The 22361-nt window shown below is 36.2% G+C and overlaps 1 long non-coding RNA gene and 1 pseudogene across 1 annotated transcript; one reads left to right on the forward strand and one right to left on the reverse strand.

Moving 5' to 3' along the window:
• Window positions 1-18997, reverse strand: part of LOC149815282 (ABC transporter A family member 2-like) — a 149734-nt pseudogene extending 130737 nt beyond the window's left edge.
• On the forward strand, window positions 12415-13411 carry LOC149815283 (uncharacterized). Its single transcript, XR_016428018.1, has 3 exons — window positions 12415-12544; window positions 12631-12707; window positions 12957-13411. It is a non-coding gene; the product is annotated as an uncharacterized LOC149815283 (long non-coding RNA).
• Window positions 18998-22361: the final 3364 nt, after the last annotated feature.

Genomic DNA, 22361 nt, shown 5'->3' on the forward strand with positions numbered 1-22361 from the left:
TTCCTACATGAATTACAATCCTATTTTGCGGTTTGCATTTAAGGTGTCCCTACAAATGAGCAATTTTTGAGCAGGAACCATATCGTACCGCTTTTGGCTGTCAACCTATTGCGCGATTTGAATTTATTGATGATCATCAATAGCGATTTCTGAGCATTAAACTTTTCTTATCGTTGTTGACTGTTATCATTTACGACGTCAGAACTTGTTCAATTATTGTTCATGGCATACATCGCAAATCATTTTTGCGATTTTCTATCAAGACAGAGACAAATACAGTGATTGCTGAACAAAAATGATCTACTATATCGATGCTCACCTTAATCATTTCCTGACGTCGATTACGAGACCTTGTTGACCGCATAAATCGCATGTGTTCTACGATTTTCATTCAAAAATGATGAGTTATATTGCGATTTGTGAATAATATTACTCGTGCCAATCATACATCTATTGCGATTTTCATTGCGATTTTCATTAAAAAATGATGAGTTATATTTCGAGTTATATTGCGATTTTCATTCAATCAAGGAGTTTAGACAATGTCACGATTTCTGAACAACAGACATCTATTTTCGATTAAAGTTTATTTATTTACGAGATCCATAGACGAAACATGTTTGTTAGATGTAATAAAAAAGAATTAAACAATAAAAGAATGTCATATTACGACAATTACTTATAGAATTACAACAAATAACTATCATGATAAAAAAGAATAGCTAGGGTTTATTCCGTGGCACTTGACGAATCAGATGAAATATGATAGAGAACTTGTCTCTTTCTTTTTCTTGGTGGACTGTCTATCCTCGATAGCCTCTTGGTTGCGTTCATCTGATTAAAAAAACTGGTCATCATCTCTACCACTGAGTTCAATTATCTCCCCATATTGCTTACTTTCGTCCTTAATTTCTTATTCTCCCTCTCCATCAGTTTGAACCTTGCGGCGGAGACAACATTCTCTTTTGTAACATGTGTTCGCTCTTCATCGTGATTTGTTACTGAGGGAATCATTGTTGTAGCCGGAGGGGGACGACGGACGGGTTGTAGATGCTGGAATGCAACATGAAAGGGGGCAGTTGGGAGGCATGAGTTCCCAATTTTCTCAATCTCCAGATTTCGCCGCATATGTTCCCAATACCTTTGAAAATAGAATGGATCAAATTGTCGTCCTTTATAATCATACGCTATGGCACGGACACCACCTGTGTTTCAAATTAATAATTTGTATCAATTCATGTTCCTGCCCCACCACTATTCATCTTCCTTCTCACTTCCAAAGGCTTATTTGGGATAGACTGCCCCAAACCAGATTGTAGGAGAACTTGACTACCATGTTGCAACTCGGCTTCATAATTGCAAAACAACCATAAATTGCGGTCAGACAATCTAGCAGCCTTTGCAACAACGTCTTGGTCATCGTCCTCTCCATCTCCATACGGTCTCCACAAAACCTGTACATTGGTAATTCTTTTTAATAACGACTGACAAATATATTACAATTTACTTAAGAATGATATGGCGACAACGATATGTACTAAGAAAGACAAAATCTTGCAGCGATGATTACTTAAGAATGCTAAACATTTCAACTATTTATAATACTGAATGATAAATGATGAACCCATTGTAAACAATTTTAGAACGTTTACCTCATTTAGTTGCAGGCCATCTAAAATAGACTTAGCATTATGAACTGTGACGTTTATTCTAGTCCAGCGACCGATCTTTGAAAAACCACAAATCGCAGGGTCACAATATGAACGCAATGGGATAATATGTCCACACGCCCAAGCCTAACAAAAACAATATATTAGTAACACTACAACCTTCAATGAGATTAATCTATAAGTACTAAGTATATAATAAACAAATACCTGAACAAATGGCCAAAATCCCCCGAATGTTTTCGTACCCTTACTTGCACGGTAGAGTTGACTGTACAAGTGTGCGAGCATAGCGACACCCTATGCATAGTTGTCGACCTCGTCTAAGTCTTCCAGGTACTGCAGCCACATGTAACTTATTCTCGAACCAGAATAATAAAAAACTAAAGTAAGACCAAAAAAATAAAGAAGGAAGTCGCGCAACTCTTGATCATCTATTTCAGATGCACAAGTAGCGGAGCGGCCTTTCCATTTATTACGAAAAGATGAGACTTTCATTGATGTGGAATTGATTCCACCAGAAATACATTGACTCCATTCGTCCATCGACATTCCTAGAAGGGCCATGCATTTTTTCCTTGCGTTATAGTTTAAATTCCGTAATAGGACAGCACTACCATCGCACTTAAGGCCAGTGATCATCGCCACAACTTCTAGAGTCATGGTGATCTCAAAAGAATCAAACTGGATTGTGTTTGTTTTATCATTCCACTTATTTACCAGGTGGGTCATGGTCTTCCAGCAAGTTTCAAAATATTGCTGGTCCAATCACCGGTATCGTCTGATTTTCAATTTGTTCCTTCCTTTCCCTTTCCTTCTCTTTCTCATCCACCTTCTCCTTCATTTCTCTTTCCTTCTTTTCCTCGTCCTCCTTCTCCTTTTGCCGCCTTTCTTTCTCTTCCTCATGTTGTTTCCTTCTTTTCTTCACTTCCTCCTTCTGCTTTTTCCTTTCTCTTTCCTTTTCTTCTTCCTCCTCCTTCTCCTTCCTTTCTCTTTCCTTATTTTCCTCATCCTTATTCTCTTTCCTTTGCCTTTCCTTCCCTTCCTCAAACTCCTTTTCCTTCATTTGCCTTTCCTTCTCTTCCTCAAACTTCTTCTCTCTCCTTCGCATTTCCTTTTCTTCCTCATCCTGAAGCTTATTCCGTTCATTCTCTTCCTCCTCCTTATTCAATTGCCTTCGCCTCTCCTCCGCCTCCTTCAGTAGCTTTACCCTCTTTCGCATTGCTATATGCTCCAACAACAGCTTTCGCGCTTCTGTCTTAGCATCCTCCTTTAGATTGTTCAATTTCTTTTCCCTCTCCTCATTCTTTTTTTGCCTTTCCCTCTCTTCTGCCTTCTTCATTTGCATTTTCTTTTCATTCTCCTCCTTATTTCTTTGCTTTGCCTTCTCTTGGTCATCCTTATTCTGCATCTTTAGTTCTTCAGCATTTTTCCTTTGGTCCGCAACCTCGATATCTGATGGATAATCCTCTGCATAATATAATTCCAACGCTTTTTCCCTATCTTTATCATTCTCAATCTTAAGTATATTTTGGTACCTTTAAAAAAACCGAGATAGATGGGACTGGCGGATCACTTCTCTAATACATAACCCATAGAACGATGGGGTATTTCTTCTCTGATGAGCCACAGACATTGCTAACCTGCACAATACATTAAACGATCATCATGATTATAAATCATCACAATATTTGGCTTCATAAGTACACATCGTTGTAAGATTTAGCAAACTTACGTACAAATCGAGGTATCTTAATAAACACACATCGCTATTGCTTTGAATGTATAAATTGTCGCTGATTCAAACTTACAAATCGTTGTATAAATCGCAACCTTCAGATTGCATAACGAAACCTTACACGAAACTCACCGAAACAATAGGATTTTGGGTAGTCCAACTGTAGAGTAAGAAACAATCAGAACATATACGCAACAGATGGTGGCAACGATGTTGCGACTGTGCATAAGACAGAAACGGATGCTCTGGCGGTAGCAGAGCAAAGGAAAGGATGCTCCGACGACAACAGAAGAAGGCAACGGATGATCCGACGACAACAGATGAAGGAAACAGATGATCCAGCGACAACAGATGAAGGCAAAGTATGCTCCGGTAGACTTTTCTGCTTAGGGCGAAAATGAATTGTTTTGAACTATTTAAATCCTACAACATAAAGCTTGCTACATACGCAAACTTTGCTAAAAATTTTAGTGCTATCATGATGAAGGGCAGTTTTATCCTTTTCACGAACCGCCATTTTCGTTTTCTAGATGGAGGGCATTTATGTCCGTTCCAGGAAGAGGAAGAGAATGGCGGTAAATGGTACTTAAGTCTTTGCGACGACACTAAATTACGATGCAATGTGATGCGGACGCACATGGGGATACTTGCCCGTCGCATCTTATACGTGACTCTCATTGGGACCCCCCGAACAGCCCCGAACATGAGATGCGGCTAGCGGCCCTGTTGGAGGGGGGGGTTAACATATAACCTGCTCCGCTCTCTCTCTCTCTCTCTCCTAGCAGCCTAACATTGTCTCACAAATTGCAGGTTTGTTGTCCATCCCTATCCCCAGAACTAACATGACCCGAGGGATTGAAGCGACGACGCTGGTTGGACGTTGCGTCGGCTGACAGTGAGGCCTTCCCCCTACTCTCTCTCTCTCTCTCTCTCTCTCTGGGGTCTCTGCTAAATGCTAACAGCCTAACGTTATCTCACAAATTGCAGGCTTTGTTGTCCGCAACAAAATAATCGTGACCTGAGGAGGCCGTGACTCACGAGGGTGTCCATCTCTATATAGAATCCACCAAATTCGAGGTCTCTCTCTCTCTCACGATTCTTCTTGTTGAAGCATTTGTTTTTTGCCATGGTGTTGCCGAATGATGTTATAACACTTGTTGAAGCGATTAGGTTTATTGCTCGAGCTGGCTCTAGTCGTTGTGCAACCTTATTTGCAATTGAGCACGCGCGCGCGCGCGCGCACTCACACACACACACATGTAAGCTGTCCTGAGTCTCTTGACATTGATTCAAATGTCTATCGTGGTTTTCTACAGTCATTGACTCATGGTGTCGATACTCTCATCGCAATATGTATTCTGCTATTGATTTTTTTTGTTCCCTTATTGTTTTTGGTGAATGTGCTGCGAGAAAAAAGTTTAGGGAACTACTTTAAAGCACGACTTAAAACGTTTTAGGCTCTTTATGAACTGTTTATAATATGCATGCACTTGACTTATAATTTTATGATATTTTGCAATTGTTTGCGATTGTTTTCTGCATATGTTGCAACAATTTGAAAAAAAATTGGAGATACCAGAAGAATAGACTGTGATTGATGTTAGTGCAGTAGTACCTGGTTCTACTACAGATGTTCAAAATGATGGCCAAGTGTCGAACTTGAAGAGTAGGAAGATGATAAGAAAATGAGGTAAAAAACGTCCTGTATGGGATGATTTCGATGAAGTTACAGTCAAAGGTGTGAAAAAGGTGAAATGTAGACATTGCCCTGTTACTTTAAAGCGTTCTAAGGATGGTTGCACGACTACCATGATTAGGCATTTGGAAAGATGCAACGGGAAAACTGCAAAAGCAAAACAACAAATTTTGAGCTTTAGTGGTACACATGGATTAGATCATTTGGATAACATGGTTCTTTCGAGTGGAATGTTTGATATGGATATAGTGAGAAAGGTAATGGTGAGGATGATTATTATCCATGAGTACTCGTTTAGAATGATATAACATCAATGATTCAATATGTATAGCAGAACTCTAAACCAAAAGTTTCAACCAATATCATGCACTACCATTAAGAGGGACTACATGAAGTTATATGAGGAAGAAAAAAAGTTGAAAGAAGTGCTCAATAGTGTTGATAAAATAAGTCTGACGACTGATCTTTGGACATCTAATCAATTTGTTGTGTACCTATGTTTGACAACTCAGTTCATTGATAAGGTATGAAAGCTACAAAAGCACATCATCAATTTTTGTAAGATAGATCCACGTCACAGGGAAGGCATTAGCTAATATCATTGCTAAATGCCTTCCAGAGTGGGAAATTAATCTCAAGGCTGCAACAAAATAAATAGATGTTCCTACAACACGGAAGTTAGTTTTGGATGTCTCAAGTCGGTGGAATTCGATGCATTTAATGTTGGAAACTCTGTTGATCTACAAAGATGTCTTTCCCCGATTGTTGAAGACGAAGAATTCAATTGGGTGCTTGAAGAAGAAAATTGTGATAAAATTGAACTTATATGCAAGTTAGAAATATTTTATAATTTTTCTAAGATTTTTTCAAGCACCCAATATCCGACTTCGAACTTATTTTTTCTTGAGATTTGGAAGGTGAAAGCAGAATTGGATAAAAGGGCTAATAATGGTTTTGGCCAATGTTGTGAAAAGCATTGAGGCATAGCGAGGCGCTCCACCAAAAACTGAGGCGAGGTCTAAGCCCCAAGGTGTAAAGCGTAAGCCTCAAAATTATTTTTTGAAAACTTAAAAAAAACTATAAAAAATATCTAAAAATACAAATAAATAAAAAAAATGCTTTATTGACGAAGCAACAACCAATAAGAAATAGAAAATCTCAAATAAATACTAAAAAATATGAGATTTAACATGTAAAAGTAACTAAGAAACTGATTATATAACTGAGAAACTAATTATATAACTTAGAAACAAATTATATAGCTGTGGAAAAACTTCTTCTTCTTCACGCCTTAGGCTGGCGCCTTGAGGCGCAGAGGGCCTTGCCTCAAGGCGAGGCATGCCTTTTGTGTTAAATTATGTATATATAAATATATATATACATATACTTATATATATATACATTCGTATATATATATATATAAGTATATATATGTATATATGTATATATACATAATAATATAGTCTTTTTCTATTTTGTATAAACCAAAAACCCGATAGGGGTGTTTTGGTAATTCCATTTGTACCTTTTTGCTTTTTACCTTTTTTCCTTTTTTCCCTTTTTTCTTTTTCCTTTTTTATTTTTTGTTTTTACTTTTTGGTACCATAAAGGGGCCCCACCTATCTAGTCGTTGGGGCCCCAACAGTCATATTTATGACCGTTGGGGCTCCCAACGACTAGAAGGGAGCCCCCTTTATGGTCCTTCTTTAGTGCTCTCCTCCCCTATATAAAGAGGAGGTTCCCCCTTGTAAATGTATGGGTTTTTACACCCTTCTCTTCCTTTCTTCAATAATAGCCAACTTATGACTTTAAGTCATTTTCTATATTTGTGAGTTTTGTGTGTGCACATTTGGTGTTTGTGTTCTTGGCTTTAGTAGTCACTTTTAAAGAGTGACTTTTTGCTCTATTGGTGCTTTCGCCTCTTTTCATTACATGGTATCAAAGCTCGGTTGGTGATTGGGCTTTTCTTTTGTCATCTTGGAACGCGTGCCTCTCAAAGTTTTGAAGAAAGGAGATATATTTGGTGCCGATGGAACGTGACTCTAGAGTGGAGCTTTCTTTTAAGCTAAATGGGTCCAACTATCTCATGTGGGCCTCCGCTATGAAAAATCATCTAAGAGGTAAGAAACTTTGGGGCTTTGTTATGGGAACTACTCCCGAACCCTCTCTTGTTCTTACCAAAATTGAAAATGAAGTTGAAAAAGCTTTAGATGGCGATGAGCGCATCAAAGCAATTAATGAACATCAATCCAAAATTGAGGATTGGGAAAGTAACCATGCCAAAATTTTGGCATGGTTTATGAACAATGTAGACCTTAAAAATTGTGCTAATATTGCCAAATTTAGAAGGGCCAATGAGGCTTGGTTTTTCCTTAAGGGTATGTATACCCCAAAGGATCTTGCTCGGCAATTTTTTTGTCAAGAAAAAATTCGTTCCACCAAACAAATGGATATGAGTGTCCGGGACTATTTTAGCTCTCTTACCCCTCTTTGGGATGAGCTTGCCCTTCTTGAGCCTAAATGAGTTGCTCCACAAGATATTGAGCTAAGAAGGGAACAAATTGAAAAGGAGCATTTTTTTCAATTCCTTCATAGACTTTGCCCGGAATTTGAACAAGTGAGGGCATCTCTTCTCCATAGAAGCAAATCCCTACCTATTGAAGATGCTCTTGCCGAGATATGTCAAGAAGAAACTCGACTTGGCTTGAACATTAAGAGTGATGCAGTTTTGGCCGTTACTAGGCCCGGATCAAATGTTAAATCATATAGACCTCCTCACTTTAACAAAAATAGCAATGGACCTAGAAAGGGAATTATATGCCACTATTGTAATGAACCGGGGCACATTAGACCGGTTTGTCCAAAGCTTAAAGGAAAGGTTGCCGCAGTTGGAGAAAGTTCTCCAAAGAAGAAAGAAAGTACCAAAGAAGGAGATATCAAAGAAACTCTTAATCATATCTCCGAAGTTCTCCAACACCTTCTCAAGTCTTCTCCTTCAACATCCGGAGCCGCCATCGCCTACTCTTCATCACCTCCAGGTATGTGGATACTAGACTCTGGTGCTTCTTTTCATATGACATCTCATAAAAACTCTCTTTCAAATGTTCTTTTCGAACCCATGTTCTCCTATGTTTCAACGGCCGATGGAACGTTATTGAAAATTGAAAGTATTGGAACACTTGACTTCAAAAATTCTCAAAACTTTTTCGTTCCTAAAGTAAGAATCGTTCCAAAAATTAATTTAAATCTCTTTTCCGTTTCCCAAATCACCGATCATGGATGCCAAGTCTCTTTCTCACCTAAAGATTGCACCGTGCAGGATCTCCAGTCAGGGAAGCTGATTGGGCAAGGCCATAGAAGGGGTGATCTCTATTTTATGGACTTTTTGACGCTTCCATCTAAGTCATCTTGCAATCTTGTTAAAGACAAAAGTATTGGAATTTGGCATGAGAGACTTGGTCATCCAAATTTTGTAAAAATGTCTCTTTTCCCTTTTTTGAAAAATACTTGTAAAGACAATCACATGACTTGTAAAGATTGCATTTTGGGGAAATCTAAAGCTACTCCATTTCCTCAAAGAAGTTACTTTACCACTCGGCCATTTGAACTTGTTCATTCCGATGTGTGGGGACCCTCCCCAATTTTGTCTAAAGGAGGTTTTTCGTATTATGTGGACTTTATTGATGACTTCACTCGATTTACGTGAATATACTTCCTAAGTCGCAAATCCGAAGTCTTCTCCTTCTTTAAAGAATTTCATGCAATGGTTAAAAACCATTTTTTGGGAAATCTATCTATCCTTAGGTCTGATTCGGGAGGTGAATATATGTTTAATGATTTTCAAAGCTACTTAAAAGAAAATGGAATTTGTCATCAACGTTCTTGTCCCAACACTCCGCAACAAAATGGTCTTGCGGAAAGAAAGCATAGGCACATAATAGAAACTACAAGAACTTTATTGATTTCAAAAAATATCCCAAAATCCTTTTGGGTCGAAGCGGTTCTAACCTCAACATATCTCATCAATAGAATCCCTTCATCCTCTTTGAAAAATCTTTCTCCATTTGAAAAACTTTACAATATGTCTCCCGATTATAAAAGATTAAGAATCTTTGGATGTAAATGTTTTGTTTTAACTCGCAAAAATGATAAACTTTCTCCTAGGGCTATTGAATGTATTTTCTTGGGATATGGCAAAAAACAAAAAGGATATCGATGTTTTGACATACTTAAGAATAAACTTTATATTTCAAAAGATGTCACATTCCTCGAAGAAGAAAATGGTTTTTCGCATCAACCAAATGAAAATATTGACTATTCCTTTTTATTTGACTTGTTACCTCAAGAAAACATCATAGATGATTATGTTGATCCTAGTGAACCTCTTAATGAAAATCTTGTTGAACATCCAAATAATGATCAAAACTTAGAAGAAAATGTTTCAAGACAAATACAAGTCTACTCTAGAAGGAATGAAAGAAATCCTCCTTGTGCCCTTGAAAGATTTTCTCAAAATGAGTCGATAGAAGAAACCTCTCAAAGAAGATCAAATCGCATTCCCAAGATACCAAATAGATTTGTTTCTTATGACTCTTTTTCTCCTAACTATCGAGCATGCCTTCTTGCTCTTCACTCTTTTTATGAACCGTCTCATTACAATGATGTTAAACAATATGCTCATTGGAATGAAGCTATGGAACTTGAACTTAATGCCCTTAAAAGGGCGCAAACTTGGGAAATCATTGATCCTCCCAATGGCAAGAAACCCATTGGATGTAGATGGGTGTTTAAAGTAAAAACTAAGAGTGATGGTTCATTAGAAAGATATAAGGCTAGGTTGGTAGCCAAAGGATATGCCCAAGAGTATGGGGTAGACTATGATGAAACTTTTGCCCCAGTTGCTCGAATGACTAGTGTTCTAGCTCTTATTGCTATAGCTTTTGTTAAAAAATGGCCAATCTTTCAACTTGATGTTAAAAATGCCTTCTTGAATGGTAATTTAAATGAAGAAGTTTATATGGAACCGCCTCCAGGTATGAATTTAAATGGAAAAGTTTTAAAATTAAAAAAGGCTTTATATGGACTTAAGCAAGCTCCTAAAGCTTGGTATGACAGGTTTAGTAATGTATTAATCAATTTAGGCTTTTCTTCTTGCTATACTGACACTGCTCTTTTTGTTAAAAAGACAGGTGACTCTATTATTATGCTTCTGTTGTATGTTGATGATATGATCATCACTGGGAATGACAAAAAGGGAGTAAATGATGTTAAGTCTATGCTAAAAGATACTTTTGATATGTCTGACCTTGGTTATTTGAGATATTTTTTAGGAATTGAAGTGGCTTATTCCGCGCGAGGATACATCTTATCTCAAATGAAGTTAGTTGTAGAAATTTGTACCAAATCAGGAATATCTGATGAAAAGAAAGTTGAGACTCCCGAAGTTATCAATGTGAAACTAAGACTTGAAGATGGTGTTCTTCTTGAAGATCCAACTCCCTACCGTCAATTAATTGGATCCCTCACCTATCTGTCCATCACCCGTCCAGACATAGCTCATGCGGTTCATGCAGCGAGCCAGTTTCAGCACGCACCTACTACGGTTCATATGGCGGCCGTAATGAGAATTGTGCGATATATCAAAAATACCATCTCCAAGGGACTCTTCTTATCCTCTTCCTCATCTCTTGAATTGACTGCTTTTACTGATGCTGACTGGGGAGGAAATCCCAATGATCGTATCTCAATTACGGGTCTTTGTATTTTTTTAGGTGAATCTCTCATCTCGTGGAGATGCAAGAAGCAGCAGAAGGTTTCCTTATCATCTACTGAAGCTGAATATCGGGCTATGGCGATGACTACTATGGAAATTGTTTGGCTCAGAAGTCTCCTTGGTGACATGGGCGTTCCCATTTCCGCTCCCACCAAGCTCTGTTGTGATAACAAGAGTGCGATATACATTGCCAGCAATCACACCTTTCATGAGCGGACCAAGCATATCGAAATGGATTGTCATTATGTTCGAGACGAATATCTCAAAGGGACCATCACATTGCCATATGTCACTTCAGAGTATCAACTGGCTGACTTCTTCACCAAGGCGCTCCCAACTCCACGATTCATGTTTCTTCTTGACAAACTATCGGTCTTCTCCCCGTAAAGTTTGAGGGGGCATGTTAAATTATGTATATATAAATATATATATACATATACTTATATATATATACATTCGTATATATATATATAAGTGTATATACATATATATGTATATATTCATAATAATATAGTCTTTTTCTGTTTTGTATAAACCAAAAACCCGATAGGGGTGTTTTGGTAATTCCATTTGTACCTTTTTGCTTTTTACCTTTTTTCCCTTTTTTCTTTTTCCTTTTTTATTTTTTGTTTTTACTTTTTGGTACCATAAAGGGGCCCCACCTATCTAGTCGTTGGGGCCCCAACAGTCATATTTATGATCGTTGGGGCTCCCAACGACTAGAAGGGAGCCCCCTTTATGGTCCTTCTTTAGTGCTCTCCTCCCCTATATAAAGAGGAGGTTCCCCCTTGTAAATGTATGGGTTTTTACACCCTTCTCTTCCTTTCTTCAATAATAGCCAACTTATGACTTTAAGTCATTTTCTATATTTGTGAGTTTTTTGTGTGCACATTTGGTGTTTGTGTTCTTGGCTTTAGTAGTCACTCTTAAAGAGTGACTTTTTGCTCTATTGGTGCTTCCGCCTCTTTTCATTACATTTTGTGCCTCAAGGCGCGCTTTTAACAACACTGGTTTTGGCTTAATGAGATCAGTGGCAAGGAAAATGAGAGAAAAATTTGAGAAATATTGGGGAAGTTGCAACTTATTGATGGCTGTTTCAATGTCAGATCCAAGATTGAAGAATACTGCATTAGATTTTGTGTTTCCAAGAGTCTATCCTAACAAGGATGAAGCTTTGCAATATGTTTAATTAGTAAAGACAACGTTGCAAGAGCTTTATGACGATAGCAACAAATTTTGGTATGGGTACCCCTAATATCCAAGCCAATAATAAGTTTGAAAATAGTGGTGGTAATTCTAGGGCCAGCAATAGCACTAGCGGTGGCAGCATTGATTTCTTTGAGTTTTAAAATAAGTCTGACTATTCCTTTTCAAATTTTAAAATCAGATCTAGTAATGTATTTGGATGATGGGTTAGTCAAGCACAACCCTAATGTGTCTGGACCTTTTGATATTTTGGGATGGTGGAAGGAAAAGGAATTAAAATATTGTATTCTCTCAAAGCTGGCCCATGGTATATTGACCGTACCTATTACAACAGTTGCTTCTGAATCTGCTTTCAGTACTAGAGGTCGAGTACTCGTAGTTCATTGTCACCAAAGACTGTTGAAGCCTTAATTTGTGCATCTGATTGGACAAAGGGATCTTCCAAGCATCAAGCTATTTTACATGTAAGAATAAGTTAAATCTTTTCATGTTAATTTGTTATTGAATCTGTTTCTATTGTGGTTGATTTAAATTTTAATTACTTTTTCAGGGTGGTGATGATGAAGAACCTGCTGGCCATGTTTCCAAAAGTAGTCTGAGTTTATCTGTACCTCATACCTAGAATAGGTACACGTGACTATTTAGTTTTTATCTTGACTGTTTACTTGTGACTGTTTAGTTATTACAATGCTGATTTATTTTAGTTGATCAATACCTTTTTTATATTGACTGTTTACATGTGATGTGACTGTTAAGTTATTATTAATGATGGCTTATTTCAGTTGATTAATACCTGGCAATGAGTTATTCTAGCATTATTTTTTTGTTTCCTATTTAATAATGCATGTTTTATGGCATTGATTTAAATTGTTCCAGCATTTCAGGAATATATGTTTGGTCTGCAATTTTGGCGATGAGAGCATGGCAGCATTCTGTTTCAACTTTGAGCAGTGGGTGCTGCAATTTTGTTAGCAGTTAGAAGTTAGAACTATAACAACTGCTATAAGTTTTAGGAGTAATGTACATTTTTGTACAGAACTGTGGGCCTGTGGTACTGTTCATATTGTAGGTTTAAGGGTTTTTCATTTTTGTTAAATTCTGGGGTGATGCACATTTTTTATAGAGGTTTTGGGCCTGTGGTTTAGCTATTTAGGGGTAATGCAGTTCAGTTCACTTTTTGTACATAATTGTTAAACTGTGGCTCTGTGGTTACTGTTTATAATTTGTTAATGCTGTTAAGAACTGTGACAGCATTTCAGCCAATCAATTATACTGTTATTTTTTATTCCTCACATACAATTGATGAAATTAATTAATTTTCACTTAGTAAACACTAAACACTGTGTTGAGCCGTAATGTATTTGTTATGTAATTATATGGGTTGGCTTGCAAACTGTACAGATTTTTGTGTGTGGATATGTTTGATCTAAACCTATTATGAATTATATTCTATGAATTTTATTGAATGAATGGGAGGAAACATGTGTTATCTTAGACCTGGAATCATGCACAACTTACCGTTTGGATTCTATTGTATGAATGAGAAAAAGCAGTCAAACAGGTGCTAAGTTGGACCTGGAATCATGTTGATGTGGTATGCAATATTGGATTATGTGATGTTGATATTACGTTGGTCTGAAATGAAGTAATCTTGAAAGTAGGTCGTTCATACACGAGCCTAATATTGTATATGCTTTATTCTGTTTATATTGAATAAACAGATTTGTTATTGAAATTCTGTTTATATTGTACATGCCTTATTCTGAAGCAATAAAATCCTTATTTTGATGTTGGTTATGATCTTTTATTTTATTGTCATGTAGATTATATGATGTATTGAATATTGATGAATGATGATATATTGGATATTGATGTTCATAGTAGGAAATGAACACCCATAATAAAGCTTAACGAGCATTAACAAACCATATTAGGAATCGAACACCCATTATGTGATGTATACTGTACACGCTTAACAAGCATTAACGAGCGAGTTCAATGAGCCCAAAGAACTTTCATGAGCCGAGCTCTTGGAGCTTGACTCTGCTCAGCTATAACGAGCCAAGCCAAGCTCGAACTTGGCTACATTACGGGTTAGTACAACCCTTCTCAGGCTAGGCCTCGAGCTCGAGCCAAGTCTGAGCAGTCAAAAACCAAGCCGAACCAGGTTCCAGGAGCCAAAGCTCGGCTTCGAACCCAGCTAGTGTGCACCCTTACTAATGCCTTTCTATATAATCATCCGATTAGTTTAGAAATTATAAAGTCATAAGGTTCATGCTTTTTTTTAATGGATAAGGTTCATGTTTGAAAAAAAAAGGTTAATGTTTGAAACAGGCAATATCAAAATTTCGTGCTTTACACAGAGCAAGAAGTTCAGTAGTAAATAGCATACTTCCTTTTCCACTTGCAAATGCCTTCTTTGATGGTTGGTCCAAAGGAAAATGAATCAGAGCATGAAGAAATTAAAAACCTAGTATAGTAGGGTAGAAATGAGGGCCTCAAAAGCAGAAATAAATAATTCAGAAAGCAAGGAAATAGGACAAAATTGTAAGAAAAGTATTATATAATTCACAAAATGAAACTATTATTGGCATGCTTAGAATGCTGGAAATGGAAAAATGACAAGCCATCCAATTCTCAATGAAGAATGACAAAGAAAAATGAATCAAACGTAACAGAGGAAGAGTAAATAATACTGGAGAGAATTGAGGAACTCTCTTAAGTTGGCAGTGGATTCTTAATCTGTAGTTGAAGGTTCTTACATAAGAATGATGCATATCAGTTAACAATTTAAAGGGTATCTTCGAGCCATATTGTAATCATAAAAGGTAGACTGTCATATGGTTAGTCTAGTTTAGGTATAAAAATGGGCCAGTAAAATAAGCAAATTAACTTATCATGCAGACAATTTATCTTTTCATATCCATCAAGTCAGAGTGAACCAAATATTTGATATTAATAAAAGAAAGGCATAAGATAATCTACGCATTTTCTTACTGGTTCATCCAAGAAAACCAATTTTGGGTCCCCAATAAATGCTATAGCTACACTGAGTCGACGTTTCATTCCTCCACTGTAGCTTCCAGCTCTCATATTAGCCGCATCTATAAGTTTCACCTCTGCTAATGATTTTTCAACAACCTGGGCAACTCATGACAAATGTTCTTTGAGCAAACAGCAAAAGAACGCAGAAACGAGGCATCTCAATTTTAGGCATTGGACATTTACCGATGCAATTGAAACAGGTGGTAAGCCTTTGATGCTGGCAAAGAGATGCAAATGTTCTTTGCCTGATAACGAATCCCATAATATGTCGAACTGAAGGTCACATGTTACCAGTTACTCTTTTTCACAATTGGTAACGTATTATAAATGCCAGAAAAATCATAAGCTTATTATTTTAATTTATTCCAACGAGTACCTGGGGACAAACTTCTATCATTTTCCGGCTATAGGACATCCCCACAGAGCTACGGATGGAGTATCCATAAATCAAAGCTGTTATTAAATTAATTAGTGTATCAGCTAACTTGTGGCTTTTTATGCTACAACTTTATAATGGAACACCCATTCCAGAAAGTTAAAAAGAAAAATGATCAAATTTCACATTAAAAAAAAGTTCATGTCGTGCAAACTTCACATGCAGTGGACATTATGATTTGAAAATCATAGCCCTTCATAAAGAACACAATTGTGCTTTTCTGGTTCGTGAATGCAGTGGACAATTATGAAGTTTCAGACTGATTGTTGCAGCAACATAGAATTAAGAAAGATCTTACCATCACCACCAGTTATTGGCGTTATGCCTGTTAAACAGTTAATTACAGTAGTTAAACTGTTAAGCAGGCAAAATAATTGATCTTTTGGAAAGTTCACCCAAATTCCCTGAATTTGTGAGACCCAAATGTCAGTTCTATAAGTGTGCAAGTACTAATGGATGTGAGAATGTCACTTCAGCTCAACTGCCTGCTTACTTTCACAGCATGGTAAGGTGAAGATCTCTGGCACCTGCAACACCCAGCTAACTTTGTTGTGCCAGGATATGTTTTCATTAGACCGCGGATTTTAACAGCTACATTGGGGTCGAGTGCACTCTCAGTTGCTTGCCTTCTTACTATGTTTTCTTCTTCAAGCACATCTTCATCATTTTGGGAGTCATCTTCCAGTGGTGGGGTAGAGCCTATGCAACTACAAACGCTACCTTCTGAGAAACCAAAAGGAAGAATATATTTCATTAACACCAATGTTAGCCAATTAGTGTGACAAAAAGTTTTACTAATAGAATATACCATAAAGCCTCAGTCACCTCGCGCTTTGCTACCACCCTTGCCTGTCCAGTATGAAGGATGCAAGAAATAGAAACATGACTTCCTCACACCATTGGAGTTTGGGATGATGTTGTCAAAGTAGATGGCCAGGACAAACCACAAGAAGTAGGTGGTAATAAGCCATTTGTAAATGCTATCTTGTTACCAGTATGGACAAATTAGCTGTAGTTCATTAGTATGCTTTAGTATTACTTTTAAAGTTGTGGGTGATGCATTTGGTAAGGATCTTTCACAAACTCAGGTATGCTTCTGTGTATGATTCATATTTACTAGAGTAAGAAGTGGGTGCGAGAAGTGAAGTGTGAAGCAAGAAGCAACTTTTTCAAAAAGTGAAGCATGAAGTATTTGAGAGACAAAAGTGACTAAAAAGCGATAGCAGAAGGAAAAAAAAAGTAACATAAAAAAACAAACAAAATAATCTATTTTTTCTAAATGCATCTTTAGGCCTTTTGCTTAAAAATGCTCTATCATATATATGTTTTTATAAAACAAAAAAAGAAGTGATTAAAAACAACAGTAGAGGGAAGTAGGAAAGAACATAAAAAATAAATAGATAAAACATTTATTTTTAATTAAATGCATTTTAAGTTTTTTTGCCTAAAAATCTTCCATCATATGTAGGTTTTATAAAAAATATTTTTGAAAGAAAAGCAGAAGAAAATAGAAAGTAATATAAAAAATAAATAAATAACATTTATTTTTTAATGCATTTTAAGTCTTTTTTTTTATTATGCTCTATCATATATAGGTTTTATAAAAAAAAACGGCAGAAGTGATTAAAAAATCAGTGGAAGGGAGTAGGAAATAACATAAAAAATAAAATAGATAAAACATTTGTTTTTACTTGAATGAAACTTTAAGCAAACTTTTTGCCTAAAATGCTCCATCATATGTAGGTTTATGGAACACATTTCTAAAAGAAAAAAACTTTTTTAATATGAAAAGTGCATTTCCACAATGACAGTTTGATTTCATCTTGAGGAAAGAGAGCTTTAAGCGTGAAAGAAACACATGGTTTCATGCTTCCAAAGTGAGCCTCCATGGTTTTAGAAAGCTTTCGGTAACTATGGTATAATTATAATGCAAAAGCCATGTACATGAAGGAGATGCTCATCAAATTTCGTGAAAAGTGAAGTTTAATGCATAGCATAATGAAATTCTATATATTTTGTTAAACATACTATAGTTAGCACACAATTTGGATCGGCATCTGGGCACTTTCCACGATCACGAAAGCTGATTCCAGTGTCTCCAGAATTCGCTGTTGCATCTCCAAGAAGTTTAAGGGCTTCAGAAAGAAGATTAGGAGGAAAGGACCAGATCACTCGTTATATCTTTGAATAGTCGGTGCTATATGGAAATCCAAAAGTTGTAACAAGCTGCAAATAAAAATGCAATTGCATTATCCTGAATATAGGGCTGAACTGAAGAAAGTCTTCAAATTCTCCCCATCATTAAAAACCAGAGAGGCTTTTTCATTAATCTAGAAGGTATACCTGAGTCAAAAACCCAATAATAAAGATGGAAAACCCAACGATAGTTGCTGAAGATGACTTACTAATGAAAGTAGATATCATGAAAGCAAGACCAATCTGCAAAAGTGTGTATTTGTAAGGTGCTATTACCAGGTCAATAAGCAAAATCATCATTAAAGGAATATCTCACATTTGAGTATGAGATCTTCAGGAAACAACTGTAAAACCTAAGATTACTATAGTTGGAAGAAAGTCCCAGGAAATTCCCAAACAAAACTCCAAACAAAATAAGATGCGCAATGAAGCTTACCATATTAAATTGGAAAAGGAAAAATAGAATGAACAGAACTCAGAAACTGTTTTTGAGGAAAAAGCGGAACTGAAACATCATACCAAAGAGTACTACGAAAAGTGATGATATAAGTGTCAAAATTGCTTCCCATGTAAGCCGTGACAACCAGTATGCAGAATCGTAAAGACCCATGATAGATAGTGCCTGCATCATCATTAAGAAAGCAAGATAATTCAGTATCCTTCTTTCAAAAAAAAAAAAAGATAATTCAGTACCCTTCAAAATGGAAAAAACTTAGCAAAAAACATATACTAACAAACAATTAAAATCTAAATCTATTCACTTTGGTCATTTAGCATTTCAAAGTTGGTGCCTCTCAAACCAATACCTGTCGAAGCTTGAACTCCTTTTCTGTGATCAGAGAACTAACTTGAAATACAAAGCCAAACATGGCAGTTGCAAGGAAAAATGTCGGTCCAGCAGTACCAACGGCTGAAAATGTTTCTAAAGCAGGGTGCGCAAACTTCTTGAGCCCGACATTCCAACTAAAACCTGGATCTGCATGGTTGGACAAATTAAAATTGGTTGCAAGGGATAAAAAAGATGGCCAAAGTACTGACAACCAAAGTCATTGACAAACAAACTGAAGCACAAATTCTTCCAATCCATTTATGGAAAGAACCACTTAGCATAACTTTCAACAGTTCTATCCACACCACTCAAGGTTCATCATATCTCTCTAATTCTTGCTCGGTATTCATTTCAAACAATCAAAATGTTTTTTTGTTGGATTTCAATACTTGAGAGGATTGTAACTGCCATCCACGTATCAAAACCAAAACTGCATAGTTTTCTGCAATGCCCATCAAAATGTACATTGTTACATTTTAGCCATTATTTCATCAAAAACAAATTTTTTCTTCCTAAAAAAAACATTTTAGCCATTTATCAGAGATCATTTCAAAAAACTAATTATATTACAGGCAGTCTTGGTTTCGCTTGTTTTCTTAAGCTGCCTCCAAATTTAACAAAGCGACACACCGTCTGAAGAATGCAAAACTCAAAATCTATTGTGGGCCCCACGTGGGACTCAAGCTAATCCCCGTGAGCTTCAATCTGGCAAAAGCCTGACTCGGACGTTATTGCAAATGGGTTTCACTCATCCCCTAAAGTCATCCCTATCTTCATGCCCCACCTCTAGATTTCATTGATGCAATGCAAGTCGTTTTTTAATCAAATGGGACTCCACAGATGTGATCTACATCATTCAATTAATGAAGATCGATATTTAAATCGCCTAAATCCAACTTGTGTGCAGGATTTTGTGGTGGTTCAAAAATCAATGGTTGATAAAAGCACAATTTTATGATTTAAAAAATCATATTTTTTGTCAAAAAAATATGATTTAAGTGTCAATTCCTATTAAATAGACATGCTGATTTAAGAGGGGTATGAAGATAGAGAATGACATAAGGGATGAGAGGAATCGAACTAGACATTATTGGGCTCAGGATGATTTGGGCCCACGTATTGGATAAATGACCACGTTGGGCTTGAGTGGGGCCAGGGTTGTGGGCCCCATTGGAATTCACTTTGCCCAAACCTGAGGGGAGGGTGTTGTGTGTTCTCCCCGAAACACAAATTCGCGTGTTCCGGTGTGTAAGGAGGAATATCTTGGGACCTAATTCATATGCCAATGTTGCCCACAACGACTTTATAATAAAATAACGTATAAAAAAGGTAGATATGCTTTTGACGAAAATGTCCTCCCATAAGATATATATGTGTTGGACAAAAATGTCCTCCTGCTCCCCGTATATAGATTTGCATGTTCTGTCTTTGTTTTTAGCTTGTGCTACAACACATGGCCACCTTCTCGTTCTTGCCTTGTGTTAGATATAAAACTTTTTTGGGTTCGTTCTTACCTCATGGAGATAACTATAAATCGAATGACTGGTTCGATCATTGGTGGGCGTCAAAGGGAGATTTGTCGGTCATCTCTTTTTACAGTCTTCTCTTCTTCTTTGTTTTCGTTAGGCAGTATGAAAAAAAATAATGACGCACAAACATTCCAACAAGTGCCATTAAAGCGTGGTGAGTGCCTTTTCATGTCATCATGATATTGTTGAAGAACGTATGTCGTCGTGAGTGTCATTAAGGCGTTGTTTTGTTATTGCAGGTAGATTTTATCATTTCGACGGTTGGAAACTTGAAGATATTTGTAAGGTGGTGGGATCTCCTGACAATAATGCTTGGTTACAGATGCGAGCAAGGGCCTCTACCCCATCCGGTATCATCCATTCACTCAGTATATGCAATGTAACCAAATTGTGGTTGTAGTAACATGTATATCAATTTGTGAGATATTATTTTGTTTGTTAATATCGATTTATAATATATTATATTGAATTGCGGTATATCGATTTGTAAGATATTATGTGTTTTCTAGTGTCGATTTGTGAGATATTGTTTTGTTTGTTGATATCAATTTGTAATATATTATGCTGAATTGTCGTATATCGATTTGTAAGATATTATGTGTTTTTCAAGTGTCGATTTGTGAGATATTGTTTTGTTTGTTAATATCGATTTGTAATATATTATGCTGAATTGTCGTATATCAATTTGTAAGATATTATGTATTTTCTAGTGTCGATTTGTGAGATATTGTTTTGTTTGTTACTATCGATTTGTAATATATTATGTTGAATTGTCGTATATCGATTTGTAAGATATTATGTGTTTTCTATTGTCGATTTGTGAGATATTGTTTTGTTTGTTAATATCGATTTATAATGTATTATGTTGAATTACAGTATATCGATTTGTAAGATATTATGTGTTTTCTAGTGTCAATTTGTGAGACATTGTTTTGTTTGTTACTATCGATTTGTAATATATTTTACTGAATTGCCGCATATCGATTTATAAGATATTATGTGTTTTCTATTGTCGATTTGTGAGACATTGTTTTGTTTGTTAATATCGATTTGTAATATATTATGCTGAATTGTCGTATATCGATTTGTAAGATATTATGTATTTTCTAGTGTCGATTTGTGAGATATTATTTTGTTTGTTACTATCGATTTGTAATATATTTTGCTGAATTATCGTATATCGATTTTTAAGATATTATGTATTTTCTATTATCGATTTGTGAGATATTGTTTTGTTTGTTAATATCGATTTGTAATATATTATGTTGAATTGTCATATATCGATTTGTAAGATATTATGTGTTTTCTAGTGTCGATTTGTGAGATATTGTTTTGGTTGTTAATATCGATTTGTAATATATTATGTTGAATTATCGTATATCAATTTATAGGATATTATGCTGAATTGTCGTATAGTGATTTCTAGTGTCGATTTGTGAGATATGGTTTTGTTTGTTAATATCGATTTGTAAGCTATTATGTTGAATCTTTGATATTGTGATTCATTCAATCATTTCTTTGACTTGCTTAACTAATCGGTAGTCGTTGTTATATGCATCTTGAATAAATCATAGTAAACGTATGCACTGGCTAACACAAATTGATATTTTGCTCATGACAGTGTTGAGCATATCAACTAGTTGCAGTGAAGATAATGTATCTCAATCATTGGGAAGACATGGAGCAATGGGCATTTGTACTATCGACGCACCTGAAGAATTGAATATGTGCACTAATGATGCACATGATAAGAAGGGTGCATGCATTGGATTCACTCTTGACTTGAATATTCCAGCAAACGAAATGTAATTCGATAATGAGGTAGACGATCATGACAGTCCACTTGATAAATGTACAATCACCTTAAGTTTACATGATAGTACACTTGACTTTGTTCCCATAAAGGGAATGCAATTTAATAATGAGGAAGTTGCATACAAATTTTATAATGATTATGCCTTAAAACTTGGCTTCAGTGTTAGAAGGTATTCTTGGGCAAAAAATGCACAGGGTGTCGTGGTGAAAAAGGCATATGTTTGTTCTAAGCAAGGTTGGAAGAAGTCAAGTGAAAATCCAACAAGGAGCAAGCCAGATTCAAGATGCGGTTGTTCAGCGAGAATGGTGTTAAGAAGACTTTTGAATGAGAAATATGTAGTTTGTACTTTAATCAATGATCATAACCATGAATTAGCTGCTTCATTTATGACTCCTATATTAAGGTCACATCATAAAGTAACTGAAGCACA

The sequence above is a fragment of the Nuphar pumila genome, chromosome 15 (genome assembly GCF_984573655.1).
Source record: "Nuphar pumila chromosome 15, dmNupPumi1.hap1.1, whole genome shotgun sequence".
NCBI lineage: Eukaryota > Viridiplantae > Streptophyta > Magnoliopsida > Nymphaeales > Nymphaeaceae > Nuphar > Nuphar pumila.